The sequence below is a fragment of the Rhamphochromis sp. 'chilingali' genome (genome assembly GCF_963969265.1).
Source record: "Rhamphochromis sp. 'chilingali' genome assembly, chromosome: 9".
NCBI classification, from domain to species: domain Eukaryota; kingdom Metazoa; phylum Chordata; class Actinopteri; order Cichliformes; family Cichlidae; genus Rhamphochromis; species Rhamphochromis sp. 'chilingali'.
This window is the reverse complement of record NC_137936.1, coordinates 29,488,723-29,507,982: the sequence shown is the minus strand read 5'-3', so window position 1 is coordinate 29,507,982 and position 19,260 is coordinate 29,488,723. Positions and strand designations below refer to the sequence as shown.

At 40.2% G+C, this 19,260-nt stretch overlaps 1 protein-coding gene across 5 annotated transcripts in view; it reads right to left on the bottom strand.

Annotated features, from left to right (window-relative positions):
* Nucleotides 1-18,016, bottom strand: part of LOC308402998 (plasma membrane calcium-transporting ATPase 1-like) — a 134,306-nt gene extending 116,290 nt beyond the window's left edge. For 2 of the 5 annotated variants that reach the window (XM_080892204.1, XM_080892205.1), the window contains exon 1: nt 17,338-18,016. The gene's annotated coding sequence lies outside the window, so the exon portion shown is untranslated. The remainder of the gene's footprint in view (nt 1-17,337) is intronic. The other 3 variants (XM_080892203.1, XM_080892207.1, XM_080892206.1) reach the window with 3 other exon arrangements.
* Nucleotides 18,017-19,260: the final 1,244 nt, after the last annotated feature.

Sequence of the window (19,260 nt, the reverse complement as noted above, 5' to 3'; positions counted from 1 at the left end):
ATGCTTCTTACGGAGCCACTCCTTTGTTGCCTGGGTGGTGTGTTTTGGATCATTGTCATGTTGGAAGACCCAGCCTCGTTTCATCTTCAAAGTTCTCACTGATGGAAGGAGGTTCTGGCTCAAAATCTCACGATACATGGCCCCATTCATTCTGTCCTTAACACGGATCAGTCGTCCTGTCCCCTTGGCAGAAAAACAGCCCCATAGCATGATGTTCCCACCCCCATGCTTCACAGTAAGTATGGTGTTCTTGGGATGCAACTCAGTATTCTTCTTCCTCCAAACACGACGAGTTGAGTTTATACCAAAAAGTTCTACTTTGGTTTCATCTGACCACATGACATTCTCCCAATCCTCTGCTGTATCATCCATGTGCTCTCTGGCAAACTTCAGACGGGCCTGGACATGCACTGGCTTCAGCAGCGGAACACGTCTGGCACTGCGGGATTTGATTCCCTGCCGTTGTAGTGTGTTACTGATGGTGACCTTTGTTACTTTGGTCCCAGCTCTCTGCAGGTCATTCACCAGGTCCCCCCGTGTGGTTCTGGGATCTTTGCTCACCGTTCTCATGATCATTTTGACCCCACGGGATGAGATCTTGCGTGGAGCCCCAGATCGAGGGAGATTATCAGTGGTTTTGTATGTCTTCCATTTTCTGATGATTGCTCCCACAGTTGATTTTTTCACACCAAGCTGCTTGCCTATTGTAGATTCACTCTTCCCAGTCTGGTGCAGGTCTACAATACTTTTCCTGGTGTCCTTCGAAAGCTCTTTGGTCTTGGCCATGGTGGAGTTTGGAGTCTGACTGTTTGAGGCTGTGGACAGGTGTCTTTTATACAGATGATGAGTTCAAACAGGTGCCATTCATACAGGTAACGAGTGGGGGACAGAAAAGCTTCTTACAGAAGACGTTACAGGTCTGTGAGAGCCAGAGATTTTCCTTGTTTGAGGTGACCAAATACTTATTTTCCACCCTAATTTACGAATAAATTCTTTACAAATCCTACCATGTGGATTCATGGATTTTTTTTTCACATTCTGTCTCTCACAGTTGAAGTGTACCTCTGGTGCAAATTACTGATCTCTGTCATCATTTTAAGTGGGTGAACGTGCACAATCGGTGGCTGACTAAATACTTTTTTGCCCCACTGTATGCCAAACGGCAGCCTGATCTGAACCACTGAGTCATTGTCCACATATCTGATTTTTTTTTTCAGTGCTTCCAACAGGTCTCTTTTTGTGCTAATCGATAAGCGTTTCCATGGATGGAAAAACAAATAGCCAATCACAGCCTTTGTGGGTGGAAGGACAACATTTTCATGTCCCAGAGCCAGAAAAAATACGAGTATGTGCTGCTTTCTGAATTTCAGCTTACAAAACATGATAAAAAGCAAACTCAAACCATGAGCACTGTCAGAATAATGAATAAATAACGAACAATGAAAAGGAATTGGAATTCAAATGGATCACCGGTGCGGCAAACAGCAGAGAAAGGTAAAAGCTGGTGGCAGACAATTAAAATTATTTATTACCCAGATTGAATCTAATCATTGTCGCCACATAATGTAGATTGGAAATAATTAGACTGACTGCCTACAAATATTTTTGCCATAAACCCACAGTACAATCCCCAGTCTTTCAGGAGTAAGGGACAGACTGAATGAGTCAGCAAAAGAAATCCTTATTTATACTGCAACTTCTTCTTCGATGTTGCTTCTAAACCACGTCTCATTCTGCTGTATGTTGGTGTGATTACAGCTGTTTTGTGTGCACTAGGACTTGGAAACCAGGACAAAGCTCGATGTTGGTGGGAATCTTTGCTGCTTATAATACAGAAAATGCAGTGCCTTTTGTAACTTTTAATTAGGCTGATAATCAACAGTTTACCTCCAAAGACACAAAGTCCTTTATTTTTATCTTGAATTTAATTTGTCACCTCAGATTGTGCACAGATGGAGCTGTTATTTAATTCTAAAAAAAAAAAATCTACTGCATGGAGCATGTCAAGAAAAAAAAATTGAGATGCAGCTAAATTTCTAGTTTTGCTTCTTTCTTACTTTTTTCTTAAAAAAGAAAAAAAAACTCAACTTGTTAATTAGTCACTATGATCATCCCCAACTCAAATTGAAAACGTTCCCTCACTCACGTCTGCAGCAAAGCAAATTATTAATGGTTAACAAACAGATTATTGACAGTCTAAGTGTTAGTTTAACTTTGAGTTTTTGTGCATTATGCACAGTGAGGGATGATGTAGGAAAAATAAAATCCAGGTCACTGGAGGAGCGATCATGGCCTCGATTAGTAGTCTTCTACTCACATACTGTCCATGAAAACCTCTAACTATCCAGGCTGCCGGAAGTTCATCACATAAAAGAGTTTAGTGAAATATATCCTGCATTTGTTAGCAGCTAACAGCTCTGACTCCAGACTTTAAATGAACCTTTTATCACCAATCATTATGTTTTTATTACTAAAGCATTAGAAAATAAAAGCATGCACAGCAGGTAGCGGCATCTTAATTTTAGCTGCTGTGACCCTCGCTGAGGTTGTTGATTAACATGACAAACATCAAAAGCAGCAGCTTCAACAAGCAGCAGATAATTAATGTTGATTCCATAACAGCTAAAATTACAGTTTTGGTTGTTGTCCAGTGAAAACGGTCTCTACAGCCAAACAGAAACATGACTCTGACACTGAGCGCTGTTTCGTATCAGATAAATATCAGGAGAACCACCCAGTTTAACTTCTAAGGGTATAATATAAATTTCTTATCAGCTTCACAGTGTGAATCAGGACCTCCATTATTTGAATCTGATTCATATTTAATCAACACTTCATATCATCTCCTGCTCATCTAATTTTCTGGTTCAGGCTACAGGCTGCCGATGTTTATTATGGCACTAATATAAACTGTAACGCACAAAGGTGATTACCGATCCGAATTCAATATTTGACTCATAACTTTAGTTACTTTAAAGTGATGAAAGCTGAGCATAATTACATTGGATGAGCAGATTTGATAAAATAGCAATGCTCATCACATCTCAGGAACTCTGCCAACTACTGAGACTGACTCTTTGGTTGAGCTCATTTCAAGAGTGTTGACAAAAATGCTGTTTCTGAATTTTCCTCCTGCTGCTCAAACCTTCCTGTCTATCATAAATGCACAAACACCCACATCTCCACCCACTAAACACCTGCCAAGCAGCACACACACTCACACATCCACACGCAGGCGTTATGTAAGTGTGTGTCAGGAGGACACTCTCAGACGGTCCAGTTACAATCATCAATCCTGCTGACGCCTCCATGTCATCTGTGTGGATATTTCTATAAAGCAGGTGGACAGTGAACCCACTGCAGTGAGGTGGAGGCAGACTCCCATCCAATACTAGACTCACACATGGCCAAAATATGGTCTGTGGACCAGATGCCGGCCCCCTGACATCCTGAAGGGAGAATTTAACACGTCCCCAAAATAAAAAAAAATGTAAAAAGTTTTAGCTTGGGGCAGGGAGCATGCAAAAGCAGGTACACCCAAGCCTTCAAAACACATTAATAAATACAATACTTTGTGATAATAAATAACAGGTATCAGCTGTCTTTTTGCAACGTTTCATCTGGCAGGCAAACTCTAATGCCTTGAACTCCAGTTTGCAGCTGTAATTCCTGCCCTCGGTGACCTCTGTATAGCCAACCAGTTCTCTGCATGCTGCAGGTTCAGGTAAGAATGACCCTTGTTAGTTGGTCACAATCGATATCCAAGAAAAAACAAGGACTGCAGTCCAAGATATTGGGAGCTAGAGTCTGTTGAACCATGGGATGAGAGTCTTGGTACCACCACAGCTGTGACCTGATAACTCTACGGGTAAACACAAGATGGGAGCTAGCTAGCTAGTGAATGAACATTCAATATAACAGAAGGGATTGTCCAATAGTAAACTGATCATGGATGTTAAAAAAAAAAAAATTAAATGAAAAATATATTTGGCTGACTAGTAATATAGCATGTGGAAGACATTGTATCTCCCCGCCCCCAAAAAAAGAGTTATTAAATAGTAAACATACGCTAAGCTCAGTGATGCCTGTGGTGGTACTGCAACGTATTGAAAATCTGAGTTACCTACAAAATTTAAAACAGAGGCTAAAAAATTAATTTTAATTAAATCATAATTATGAATAAAATTATCCTTAAACACATTAAGCATCGATATGAATTGTAGACACTGAAAAAGGTTTCTTACTGAAAATTCTTGATTTTTTTTTTACCAGGTGTAAAATCCCCACGTTTTTGTTATGTCTGCAAAAACGTGGGGATTTTAACATATTTCAGGACTGTATGTGTTCATGTGTCTGTTTAGTCATTTAATGTGTGGCGCTTCATTTATTATATCCAATTCAGTCTGGCCCTCAGAAGAAAAATGCTGCATGCTTTTGCTCTCTCTGGACAACTGTGAGTCCATTATTGCGTCTTCTGTCATGTTCGCTGATCAGAGGAACAAAGGTCGACTGTGCTGAATCCTCCTTCATGCTTTGAAGAGTGTTTGTAGTCACTTTAATCCGTCATCTCTACCACTGGACTAGTTTCACCAGTCTAACGCTAAGAAGCCTTAAGCTTCAGTACTGTTGCTATGGTTACCTGCACTTGAACATACAAGAACAGGTCTGATATTTCCATGTCTTGCACATGCTGCTGGTGCAAGTGAGTTGGATTGAAACAAAGACCAAATTATCACCAATGTGAGGCTCATGATAGATTCTGCATAACGTACATTTTATTTAGCCTACTTTTTGGGGGGTTTTCGCCATTAAATTACTTGCAGTGGATCTCAACTTTGTATTTCAGTGCCTCCAGAATTCAAACAGTTTTTTCTTAAAGAAACCAAATGTTTTCTAATCCATTTGATATTATTTTTAGAAAGTAAAAAAAAAAAAAAAAAAAAAAAAAAATGCTCACGCAACCTGCAGACCTTGAAATGAGCTTGTCCAGTATATCTTGGAGCAGATCAGAAAACATTTAAATGATTAAAAGAAAAAAAACAAAAAACAAAAACGCATGTAGCTCACTGGTTAGTGCACTTTTCAAAGTGCATTCCCCAATGTTAGTTTTGGGCACCACTATTTTGTTTTTGGAGCCAAAAGTGACCAAATTTGGAAAAAAAGCTTTGAGTGCAAAAATTATCAGCTAAAAATAGAAGACGTGGTTTACAAGCTGTATCCATAAACCATATGGATACAATGTGCAGACACATACTTGTTAATTAGTGCTAAATAGCAGACTGATAAAATATTGCAATAAACATAGAGCACTAACTTCTTGGATCATCAGAGGTTTTCATTAAAATTACTCAAAAGCCACCTACACCATAAATATTAGGGTGAGGCAAACAATTAATTTTGATAGTCGACTAGTCACCGATTATTTTTGCAATTAGTTGACTAATCAGATCATGCATCCACTGGATGTAAAACGTAGTTTATTGCATCAGCATGCGTCTGCGCTTATATAACTATCATTAGCTTACAGCTTGAAGTGTTTAAGGTATGTGCTAACGAAAAATAAACCAAAAATGATAGTTTAAACTTTTAATGAATTTTGCAGATTGTCTCAGTGGAGTTTAATAAACTCAGCCGTCTGCTCCTTGCTATCTAAAATATAACAGGACACTGGAGTAAATTCTCTACTATCTCACACTTCTGTTTAATCAGTTTTCTGTTTGACGTTTATTCAGCTGTGTGAAAACGAACTTTGATCTCAGCCAAACAGATTTACTTAGGAACAAATAAAAGACTGAAAAAGCCAAACAATAACATTTTTAAGTTATCTAAGTGACTTATATATATATCATGTTTAACCTGAGTAGCGAAAGACCGCAGGGGGTTTGAAAACGACTTACCGGGAGTCCACTGTTCTCACCGGCTCTAGTGAGCCTTGAACCCCGGCTAGCTATCCTAACATATGTCTCCGAATACGTCGCAGCACTTTTACAAATATGTGACCGAACCGAACAGATATTTGAACTTTACACAGCTACATTATTTCCTGAAAACATGTTAAAAGTTTATTTTGTGACCTAGAAAGAGTAATAAAAGTAATATTAAAACTAAGTAGCTACCGCCATTGTTGGAAACAGGAATTGGCTGAGCTGTGCAATGAATTCTGGGATAGGTTTGGTCATACACCCGACCCATCCTTCAAATCAGGGGAAAAGTAGGATGCGTTTGTCGGCTGCATTTGCAGAAGTCTTCGAATTTGGACAGGCTTCAAATGCTGCCTCCGAAGGATGCGGTTCCTGAATTTGGACACAGCTACGATACCGGAGTTGCTTCTTCTTCTTCGGGGTTTAACGGCAGCTGGCATCCTTGTGCAGTCAGTGCTGCCATCTTCTTTTTCAGTCCGTTATTACACTCTGAAATCCTACTACTTATTCCTGTCTTTCAGGATCTCACAAGGCTTTAAATGAGGCGTCGACTATTAAATTTGTGATCGACGATTTTGATAGTCGACGTAATCGTGACTAGTCGACTAATCGTGGCAACCCTAATAAACTTGGTGTTGAAATTCAGTTTAATGAATTCATCAACATGTTCTTTTCAAAGCTGGGAAACACAGGAGTCTATGGGGATTGAATCACTTTTGGAACCAGCCTCAAGAGTTCATGAGATGAAATGCACTTTTTGGTACATTTGAGTGTATCTTGTTATTTGATTCAATTTCAAATAAAAATGTGAGCTAATGCAAATATTACACTAACCCCAACCATGAGCATGCAAGTCAACCACAAAGACTCCCTTTGTGAGACACACTAGAAACAAAAAAAGAACATTTGAGCCCTTTTCAAGGGCTTCAGCTCTCATGTTATTCATAATTTCAGTTTGTTAACCTCCAATTCGTGGCGTATTTTGTATCTGCAGCTCATGGGTACTGCTGCCTGAGTGAGGATTTCCTGCTTAAATATTTTACAATTGAATAAAATGGATAGCATGCAGTCATAGTTCAGCAGTTCTTTATTACAGTGGGATGACCTCTTTTTTTTGCCAGCAGGGATATGAAAAAATGATAAAGGCCAATGGCTCTATTATAACCACAATCACTGAGGCTCTGCAGAGCAGAGAGCATGCATATCTTAAATATAGGCCTGAGCTTCTCAAAGCTGCACTGCATTCATTAATTTTTGATGTGAACTTACATAAGAGACAAAGTGAGCGCTGCAGGGTCTGTCTTACAGGCAGGGACTCCGCCTGCAGAGGGGTTTCCACATTTCACTAAATCTTAAAACCACGTCCATACAAGTGTAATGGATGGTGTTTTTGGATGCAACAGGCATGGATGATACCGACTGCTACATGAGCATGAATCTCCACAGGTTGTGAGGTGGATGGTGTCATGACAGTGACAGTATAAACATGTCCACCTTTGAAGATGTTGCTATACTTTTTTTTTTTTTTTTTTTAACAATAGACTGATGCCTTTATATGTCTCCTTGTAACAGCAAAACAGCAATATGTAAATTATTGCATTTTCTTAATTTATGTGCAGTAAAGTACTTTAATGTGATAGAATGATTTCCTGTATCAAAAATGAGAAAAATGACAATGATAATATCCCAGAGTTGATGTCTTTAGATTGATAGTTGTTTTGGAATCAACCAATTGTCATTATATAAAACACACACACACACACACACACACACACACACACACGATAATGGATTTTACCCATAAAAGAGCCTTTCTTTTGAAGAACAGATCATCACAAACTTCGTACCAGTGTCAATGGTAAAAAGCTGAAATTACATTTTACAATAAAAAGTCTAAACACTATAAAATGTCAGACAAGAAAATAAAAGCTCCAAGATAAAAACAACCTGAAAGCAATAAAAGAGTTAGTTTGTTCAAATAATTTCCAAACCGAGTCAAAAGATGAGATGAGATATATATTTGTATTATTTTAATACTTGAAAGGAAGCTGAAAGGAAGCGGAGCTCCGCTAAGAAAATGTAATAAAAAAGGCAATACATTTTTAAAAAGTATTTTCAGCACAAACAGCAACTTTAACATACAGAAGAATGAACACCCAGCGGTTCAAAGTTCGGCAGTAAGGGAGGAAGCGGTTTTGCCTCGGGGTGACTCAGATCACATCGATCTGTAAATCAAGTCCCAGATGGTTTAGACTCCATCTGGGGTCTGAAGGTCTGACTCAGTGAGATCACAACAACACACTTGTTTGCAGTCTCATTGTCAGTGTAGCAGGTCAGCCTGAGATGTCAACACTTGCAACGAAAAAGGCATATGGATAAAAACCAGCACGAATGTCTCGATGTACATCTGCGTCACGCCTCTTGTTTTAATGCCCACAGCAGCCAAGGAACAGCTTGCATTTAAGTGAAGTAAGAGCCACAATTGTTTTTCACTTTTACTGCAAAAATGGCTGCTAAGCCAGTGTCTACAGACTGAAAACAGAATCAGATGAGACTGCAACAAACAGACGCTTCCTATGCAGTGCTGCAATTTAATAAGTAAAAACAGTACATGTAGAATCTTAGGGCGAGGGCTTTTTATCGAGTCACCATTTTGAAAGCAGAGCTGAATACACACAGTGAGACAGCATGTACCACACAACAACATGTATGGCAGTTTTACTTGGTACTTCAACAACTACACAGACGCAGAATGAAGCACCAGCTCCTCTTTTCCGTCCACTTGGTGGAGAAGCGCTGATTTACAGCAATCTACCAAATGGAACAAAAATAAAAACACATGCTAGAGCCGCTCTTCCATACAGAACGGACATTGGTTAAAATTAATATAAATATATATCCGGCCACTATACGAGTCACACCTCTTTACATTTACTGTCTGATATTCAATATCCAACCTAAAACAAACATTAATTGAATGATGAAACCTTCAGCCTGCCCCTGAACTATTAATGTTAATAACAATTTAATTTTTCACAACAAAGATACCAGCTATGTGCTGCATGTGGTGCTGTTAAATAGTCTTCTTAAGAACTGTTATGGAAGGAGCAATTACACTCTGCTGCAGACACGGATGGGTAGGCAGTGCTGTTATACTTCTTAGAAGTCTGACTAGTTGCTACATTGTAATGTGAAGTCTCCGCTTCTGAGTTGCCATCTGACTGGACATTTATGCTTCAGTGGGGAATCTAGCTAAGTTGTAACCGCAAACTGTGGCGTCGACACAGCTCACAACTCACAGCCTGTATATATCCAGCTACTCTTACACTGCAGTTTTTCATTTTAAGAATACCCTTCATCAATTTAAATATAAGGAGTAATAATTTAAAAAAAAAAAAAATCTAAATTCATGGAGGGAGATTGCTGAAACTATCAAAATGGATACAAGGGAATATACCAGCATTGCAGCATTTTATTTGTTTCTATCAGCTGGTACCCCACATAAAACATAGGGACACAACCACACGGTAATTAACACAATGCACCTCGCACGAGAAATGTTGACAGCAACGGCGGCCACTTAAATCGGTTACATTTTAGGCTCTACAAGTAAATCACTGCAGAAGTTTAAATCAGGCCTGATTATGAAATTCATATCCCTCTGACTCAACCAGAGCCAAGCAGACTCACAGACATGGAATCTATAACATGCTTTTAACTGACTGACACGACCGGAAAGCATCTGCGTGGCCATAAAAAAAGCTGGTTAAATTCTTTGAATACCTATACTGCTTTTTTTATTACCACTTTTAGCAAAGAATATGCCTGCGAACAATCCGTAAACAGCGTTGTCAATGTTATGTTGATGGTGTTGTTCAATAAATATTAGTGTGTTTTTGTATAAGCTAGGATGTGTTTTGAACCTTCACCTTCAGCCATGTTAAACCCACCTGTAAATCCTGTGTATTCTGAAGCTAAATCTTATGAATCTTTTGTGCATTGTGGTTCCCATTTCCCAAGTCCTTAAATTCTCTCTCGCATTGATGGAAAACGGCATCAAGGTCAAGGAAAAGTGATTAGACAAAGACACGGGGTTACTTTTTGGACTTTTTGACCACAGCCTTGGTTAATTCTTCTTAGGCTAAAGGAGCTAGAGCCTCATGCAGGCCGTTCAAATGACAGACGCACTGAGTCAGCATACGTCGTCTCTTGTGGTCATCAGGACGACGGCAGCAGCTTGAGACAGATACAGAACACTCGACTGTCTGCAGGTAGGCGTGACCGTGTGTCTTCAGTGGGGACGAGGTCGAGGTTGGTGAGATAATAATGATCAGCATGAGAGCTGGAATTTACAACGTACTTTATTTTTAGACAATTTTATTAACATCACTTCAACTGCATGTAATATAGCTACTTTGTATTGCTTTAGAGCACAACTGGCTCCACCTGTCTGTTACAGAAAGGCAAGAGATATACACCCCCTGCTGCAGTAGCACCCATTACATGGCTCTGTAATACACCGTTATAACCAAGAAATCTATTCAGGAGATTATTTAAATAAGGCTGGGCAACAAAGGTCCTAATTTTGAATGTGATCTGCTCTTAAAATGCATCACCAAATAAATAGCAGCGCAGTATGAGGCCTGCTCCATTAAGGGAGAAGAAAAACAATCATAATTACTAGGGGTGCAACGATACAACAATACAAAAGCGAGTTTATTACAGAGAAATGGCTCTTTCCAAAATAAAAGCTATACTATACGCTTCTTCTGGGCTATATTCTCAGCAGCATATAAACATATCAGGTCCCCATAAGGAGAATCACGTGCTAACGGCTGTCTAAATGACTCGGGTAAAGTTTGTAGCATGTGTGCTTGTTGGTTTTGTCTGCTTCCACTTGTCTTTGCACTAGTATGATGTCGGAGTAAATGGGCTATCATATTCGTTGTGTTCCCACTAGTGCTGTCAGCGTTAATCTCGTTAAAATGACATTAACGCCACAACACGGCAAATCTCCGTTAACAAGTTACCGCGGATCGCCCCGTGCTTGGGGCTGGACGGCGTCAACACGTTAACAAGCTAACTGCGCTACCGCACTAGTTCCCACAAATTGAGCATTGCGTGGCACATCCGACATACTGTTTTACTTTTGTCCATGACGCGCTTACCATCAGGGTCATGCTTCACATGAAAACCAAGATAGTTCCAAACGCCAGATCTGAATGAGAGTGGGGGAGGTTCAATTTCGGGTAGCGTTGAGGTAGTTGCCATGTTGCAACGAGCTTAGCTTCTGTCTTGCTAGCTTGCACTGCGCTCAGTGGATCTGCACTCGACAGTGCAGCCTAGGCGGAGTAGTCGAACGCAGATCCACTGAGCGCTCAACACAGACAACATCGTCAGAAGAAAAGTTGATAAAATAAATAAAAAATGTTGTATTGTTTGATAAATATGTGTACCGAACCGAAAGCACTGTATCGATCGGTTCAATATCGATACGAGTATCGTTGCACCCCTAATAATTACTCTGGTAATTATTGAGATGATGGTTATTTAAAAATAATTATTCTAAGACTTTGAAAAAACTGCACATATTTTTTCTACTTCTTCTTTTAAAATTGGATTTTAATTATATCTTAATTTGTTTTATATAGATTATCTTGTTTTAATAGTCACTGCAAGCCACAACTGTAGCTGAAATAAAAATTAGACGAATGCCTTTATTTTACATGAACTTAGCAAAAGCCTGAACAGCTGTGACATTACTAAGATGACACTTAGTTTGTAAAACAGAAAAAACATGAGGAAAAGGGTTTCAAAGACGCAAAGAAATGGATTTTAATTCTGCCTCAAAAACATCACCATGTTGGATTTTTCTGTATCTCAGAGTTTTCTGTGGCGGAAGGACAAAATACTTTATACGCAGGAAAAACCCAGCAAGTCGTATCTGATGTATGCTGATAATGAAATAATGTAATGTACTAAAGAAAAAAGATAAAATGTAAAAACCTTTTGACTGGGGTGAGATGCTGCATCAGCTAATTCAATAGAAATCTCTTTTCTTGAGCAGAGTTTTTGGTCATTAAAAACTTTTCCACTATAAATAACTGTTCCTGCACCATAGGTTTGCCTTCTTGTGGGTCCCAATTCCCAGGAGAAGAGAGGGAGTTTGGTGTTATGTGGATTGAGTGATGGTCAGCCTAACGGTGCAATCTTCAGGTACAAAAAGTGAAGACAGATCATTTTATTTTCTTGGCCAGTCCTGCAGGTAAGATCTGTGTGTGGGAAGCACTAAAGTAAATCCATGACACGTCAGTATCATCAGATACTGAAATCATAGTCAGAACAGTTTCAGCCAAGTGCTTTACAACCAATCTGCCACTACAATAAAGGCAACAGTCCAATTTACACATAAAACTGCCACTGGACTTACCAGAACAGGTTGCCTGTCTCTCACATACCTGACACATTTCTAAAATTATCGTAAAATTATGAAAACGAGGTTCATTTGTTTCCCAATTAACTGATGAGTATAGATAATGTGAGAAAACAGTGAAAATGTCCATCACAGTTTAATCACAGCCTGGGGTGATTTGTCTAGCCTGCAGCTTGACACCCAAAGCAGTTTAGAGTGATATAAGCGATCAATCAACTAATCTGTTCAGTTCTAGTTCGATCAGATGTAGGCCACCTTGCCTGAAACAGCGCCCATTTAACCTCATAATTTATTTATCCAAAAATACAGCGTTAACCTTCAGCGGCAAAAATCAGTGATGCTGCTGTTAAGGTTTAGCAACAAATAACATCAAGATGCACCAACATAGGTGTGGCAGGACCACTTCATTTGAACCACTTAATGAGAAATCTAAATAATCCTGTAAACTGTACGAGATGGTCTAATACGACCATTGTTATACATGGAAATAGCATTGATCTATCCAGTGAAGACATTCAATGAACATGTTTTGTTAGTTAGTCAACTAATTCACTGACTTGCAACTAATTTGATTACCAAATGACTGTAAAAAGGTACCTGCATAACATCTACTCCATAGATATAGAGTAGTATTACCAGATGGCCATTTTTAAAAATATCATCATTACTTTTAAGCCACTTATGTATAACTAGGCGTGAATCCTGTCTCATCTGTTGTATGGTGAATTGAAGGGGTCCTTATAGACCCTATGATGTGAACACAGGGGTGTCCTTAGGAGTTTTTCCTGGCATTCTTATGCTCATCTTGAATTATAACGTTTTCTGTCACATTTTCTTCTACTCAATTAAGATTAATATAAAACAATTCTTTCATCGACTTCCCAAAACATTTTGACATTGAATAACCATTGGCTGTCCATCTTTTCTTGATGTCTAGTCTTGAAAACACGCCATAAATCCGACTCAAACTCTTGACCTCTCTCTTGACCATTCATCCATTTTCTTCTGCTTATCCAATTCAGGGTTGCGGGGAGGGCTAGAGTCCATCACAAGAAAGGCAAGAAGATGGGTACTTCCTGGACCCTGCCTCCAGGCTGACACAGAGACAGACAACTATTCATGCTACCATTCATTTAACACCTACAAACAATTTAGAATCACCAGTTTACCACCAGCTTAGCTTTTTGACCATGTTTGCTGGGTTTCCAACAGGGATGTCCAGATGATGTTGATAAGATAACACGCAAGAGATGGCAAAATTTTGTCTTCAACTTTCATTCTGGAACCACATATCAACCAAGACACCAACATAAAACAGTGGTTTAACATAAACTTTACTTTGCTGTAACGTCTAACAAAGACACCCAGGCAAGAAAAAGTAAGCCTAGCAGATATGTCTGTGAAGGTTCTCAGTCATCCAGGTCATCGTAGTCAAAGGAGCTTGCAAAGAAAGGCGTCTGGACTTCTTTAAATTACTTGAAGACGTTTCCCCTCTCATCCGAGAAGCTTCTTCAGTTCTAAGGTCAAATGGTGGAGAGTCCCAGATATAAACCTAGTGGGAGTAACCCCCCACAGAGGGACAAAAGGACCCCCTGATGATCCTCTAATCGCCTGAGCCAAGGTGTGAAACTGGGTGTGGGTCCCAATCAGCCAGAGAGAAGGAACACACACATGTAAAGGAAGCCCTCAAAACATGCTTCTATCCTAAATGGGCGTTCTTAAAGTCAGCAAAGAGGCACAGAAAAGAAGACCAGACACCAGCGAGGGAGGATAAGAAGGACAGACGCAACAACATTGTCATCCCCTATGTAGCCGGTGTATCAGAAAAACACAGGAGAGTTTTCTCCAAGCATGACATCCCGGTGCATTTCAGACCCAGCAACACGCTCAGACAAAAACTGGTTCACCCGAAAGACAAAACGCCAAAACACAGACTTAACAATGTGGTGTATGCGGTACAGTGCAGCAAGGAATGCTCAGACCTCTACATTGGAGAGACCAAACAGCCACTTCACAAGCGCATGGCACAACACAGAAGAGCCACCTCCACAGGACAAGACTCAGCAGTCCATCTGCATCTTAAGGATAAAGGACACTCTTTCTAGGATGCCAATGTTCACATTTTGGACAGAGAGGACAGATGGTTTGAAAGAGGAGTGAAAGAAGCCATCTATGTCCACTGTGAGCGACCATCTTTGAACAGAGGCGGTGGTTTACGACACCAACTCTCTTCCATCTATAATCCAGTTTTGAGATCCCTTCCCAGACGCCTTAACGCCCACTCACATCCTGGGCCATCTGATCTCAGGAATTCGCATGATAAGGTGGGGCCAGGTTTCACAATGAACTCACCCGAAACTCCGGCTGATTGGGACCCACACCCAGTTTCACACCTTGGCTCAGGCGATTAGAGGATCATTAGGGGGTCCTATTGTCCCTCTGTGGGGGGTTACTCCCACTAGGTATATATCTGGGACTCTCCACCATTTGACCTTAGAACTGAAGAAGCTTCTCAGATGAGAGGTGAAACGTCTTCAAGTAATTTAAAGAAGTCCAGACGCCTTTCTTTGCAAGCTCCTTTGACTAAGCCTAGCAGACAGTAAATGTTTGTCTCCAACATTGGCACAACCTTTATTTTGGAGCCATGCTTGATCCAAGGCTAGATGTTGACTAGAAAAGACAGCCAGTAGGCAGTTTGGCAGTGTCAAAAGGTCAGGAGTTTGAGTTTCCCTCATAGTATTTTTTTTTTAAATTTGTTATGTTGTTGTAGTCCATAAATAAAAGGATAATATACAACAGTTCCTTATCAGAGACTTAATTTGTTAGAAAGTCCAACCAGAACATCTAGGTGATAAGGAGGTACGTCCAACAGACGACCCTTGTTCAACTGTCATTTTCAAAACCTTGTTTAAACAAAAGCGAGACCTTAAAAAAGTGGCTCAATGCATTTGCCTGACAAGAAAATGATCCCTTCTCTAGCCCTAGGGGGGAGACACAAAACCTTTCAAGGTTGCCAGGAAGAGCATCTGGTGTCAAAATATGCCAAACCAAATAGGCAGTGCTACCTGCTGTGCTTGTGAATGGAGGACTAGTTAAAATCTTTAACCAGAATTGAGAGACAACGGTTATTCAAATTTGAAATGTTTGCTTGGTGTTATCATAATGGTTGGAAGCCACATAGTCAGATTTCATTCCAAACCTAGATAAACTGTACAGACTTCGGTGGAATACAAAAAACTAGCCATGTTCCCTTTAGAATCAAGCAAATAGCAAAGTCATTGCTGTCATACTTATAATTCAACCCTTTTCAGCAAAGAGTCTTCAAAGTTTCCCTTTCTACTAATTTCATTTTGCAAAAACCCTCTATGTTCCGATAATTTGCAGCAGCAGAAATCAGAAGGAGCAATGCCCTCTTTTGGAGGTCACAAGCTGAGGAGGAGTCACCTCATGAGCCAAGATGCGGGATCCCCCCCTCCTTTCTAACGCAATAAGGCAGGACACACCCAGCTACAGAGGGGAGGAGGAGGAGAAGGTGGAGATGGATGAAATGAGAAGAGAGGAAAAAGAAGCAGAACTGCTGCTGCTCCTCCTCATCCGCCCAAATAAGCCGATGACGTAAGGATGGTCCTTCCTTAATTAAAATAAAGCGCAGTCGGTAACGATTTTTCCACCCTTGTTCAATACCGGCAGCCTTGAAAACGCAGAAGTAGTATTTACAGTGCGAGTGCTAAATATGGGGGAACCACTCCAACAAGCTTAACAAGCTCATCCTGAAGGCGCCACATTCGTGTCAACAGTGTGAGGACACCACAGTGATACAGAAATATACACAATTAATATCACAACAGGGACAAACAACCGCAGCAACCAACGCTCGCTGCTCAGAGAGCTGTTTTTAACCAACTTACCACAGGTCCTGTGTTTTTTCTGATGGTAAAAGGCGCCTTTTCCGGTTACCACTGGAAATATCACTCGGAAAGCAACACACTCAAGCCAGAGACTGTTAACAAATTGTTTCCAGGCGCCCGGAGACATCCGCGGGCGGTCTGATTCCTGCCTCGCAGCCAATGCACCAGCAGATACGTGCCTCGCTGTCGCCCGGGGAGACCTGGCACCAGAGCGCCATTAAGAATCTGCTCTTTTTGATCTACATCTCCTTGTTGGGTTTGTGAAAACGCAATTTTGTAGCCATTAATAACAATTTACAGACCTTTTAGAAACAACCCTTCAATTCGGCATACCCCAATGACACGTAAAAATGTAATATTCAGAATAAAATAACAACTTTTACCAGCAGGCTCCTTACTTTGGCAGGCGGCAAACTAACTAGCAGTGCGTATCCAGTTCAAAAGTTGTTTTTTTTCACCAAAAGTGAGTCATCGTCTGTAAATTTTACAGGTGTCTGATTAGAAACTATTGCACAATATCACAGTGTATGCTTTATGGGTATTTTAGTTTGTCGAAAAGCGTTTTAAGTTGGATTTTAAAGTCCGCATTATGAATGAAGACCCGACTGCGTTGACTGCAGGGAGGGAACGGCACGTATCGGGGCTGTAACCTAGCTAACAGCCGGGACGTTTGGCGAGGTGAAAGATACAGAAACCGTAACTCGGGGTTTCTGAGAGACACTGTTGCTATTATGGAGGAAAATACGCCAAGATGCGTATTAAAGTGCGTCGGACTGGGATAATTGTGCGTTCACACCTGTGGAAAATCCCAAAAATCTCCCTGTAGTTGCTAATAATTGGGTGTCAAGGTAAAGAAACGGCAGTTATGAACGTTACCCGGATGCTGAGCAGTGCGGACAACTTGGGGGGGGCACGACAGACCCCTTAAAACACAGCAAAATGTCACTTTCACGGTCTCCGACAGACTAAGCGAGCCTTTCTTGGCTTTCAGCCACAAGTGAATTGAAAGATTGTACAGACTCGTGGTGAGTTAAGTTTAATTAAGAAGCAAAAAAACACTGAGATTAGACGTTACCTCCACTCCGTGGATCTTCGTCCAAATCACGTCCTGTGGCTGAGTCGGAACGGTTGGGAAGCGTCTTTAGTTTAGAGGGGTTTGTCCATTTCCCAGCAGAGCTCCAACTTGAAAACTGCAGTGGCGAAAAAAATGACTGACAGGCCGGGTGGTGGTTGGTGGATAAAACCTTGAACCGTTCCTGACGTTTAAACCGTTTTTAAATACATCAGTAGGGGCACCAGCTCTGTTCCTGCAGTGGTGGCGGCAGCCCCGAGCAAGGAAAACAAACCAGATCCAGATTCAGTCAGAAACGAATCCTTTAAAAGGAGAAGATAAACTCACCCTCTCTCCCTCTCTTTTTCTCTCGCTCACTCACTCTCTCCCTCTCCTGGAATAAAAGCAGAGGAGGGAAAAGGCTCTGTTAACAAAGAGCAGATCCAGAAAATGAGGACTGGTGGTGTGTTTGTGTTGCTTAGCGGTGGGTGGAACTGGAGGGGGGGGGGTCCGGCACACTCAACCAGACCAGAGGAAACACCAAAAGTCCGGATCAGATCTTTTCCTGCCAAGCTGGGAAACTGAAAGAGAAGGAGGTGAGCTTGTGGTGGCGAGCAGGGGGGAGGGACCAGACCGGGATTGCCCTGTTTTTAAGGTGGATCTATGAATTAATTAGGTAACAAGGCAGAAACAGAGCCCTGCTCTCGAGAACAGCCCCGGGCCACAGATGCAGTCTGGAAACTCAAGGGGGGGGGGGGGAGAAAAAAAATCCAGATCTGGATCTATCCCGGAGCGATGTATGGAGTCTCTTTTCAGCCAAACAAATCGTTTAGAGATAGTACGTTTAGAAAAACTGTTGTCAGACTAATTTTGAGATAAAGCTTTTTAAAGACTAAAGCCATAGTTACTTCACGTTTTCAGAAAACCCTGCCTTGATTCAAGAAAAAGTCAAATTTTTACCAAAAAGTCTATTTTGGTAAAAAATAAATAAATATATAAATAAAAATAAAAAATTGTTACTAAACAGTAATAATTTGAATCAAAAAATAATAAAGCCAAAATATGATTTTTTTTCCCCCTTTTTTTAGAAGAAGTATAGTTTGAGGCAAAATCCACAACAAAAGTCATATTAAATAATCACTATACTGGTGTGCATTTGAAGCCATCATATCAATTCCAAAATAATTCAAGGCTAAAGTTTCAGGATAAACTCAGAATATTTTTAAGTTTCTTCATGAATTACCCCCCTTTACCTCTTTTTTTGTATTCGCTTATTTTGTCACAAAGGTTGGGGGGAAATTAATGGAAAACACCAGTTGTAATGTAAAACTTTTTTTTCTTTTTTGAAAATTCTAGATTAAATCTGAGATCTTATTATTAATTAATAAAATTGTAATCTTTTTACTTTAAAAAGTGTTTTAAAGGTAAAGTACAATTCAAAGATGAAAATCATATTTTTTTAATATAAAATTATAAAAGTGATTGATATAATCTGATAAAATTTATCATTTACCCATTATGCCTACCAACTGACTGGCAGCCTGTCCAGAGTGTATCCAGCCTCTTCCTCAGTGACAGCTGGGAGAGGCTCCAGCCCTCCTGTGATGTTAAACTGGATGTTTTCTGTATTTTCTTTAGTTAGGCATTGAATAGTATTTGCCATTTACCATTTATGGAAATATTTAAAAACTTATTTAAGTGTTTCTTCTTCAATCACCTTTTCCACATTGCATTTAATCATTATTTATTATTAATCTCTGGCTATCTTCCACAGCTAGTCTTTATCCTGTCCATCCTGTCACTCTCAATCAGTGTTTCCCAACCTTTTGGAGCTATTTCACGTTAGAAAAATCACACGGCACACCACCAAACAAAAATGTCACAAAAAGCATATTGATAATTTTTCCCCATGCACCAGGTATAGTGAAATTGACTCGGTTTGTCCAC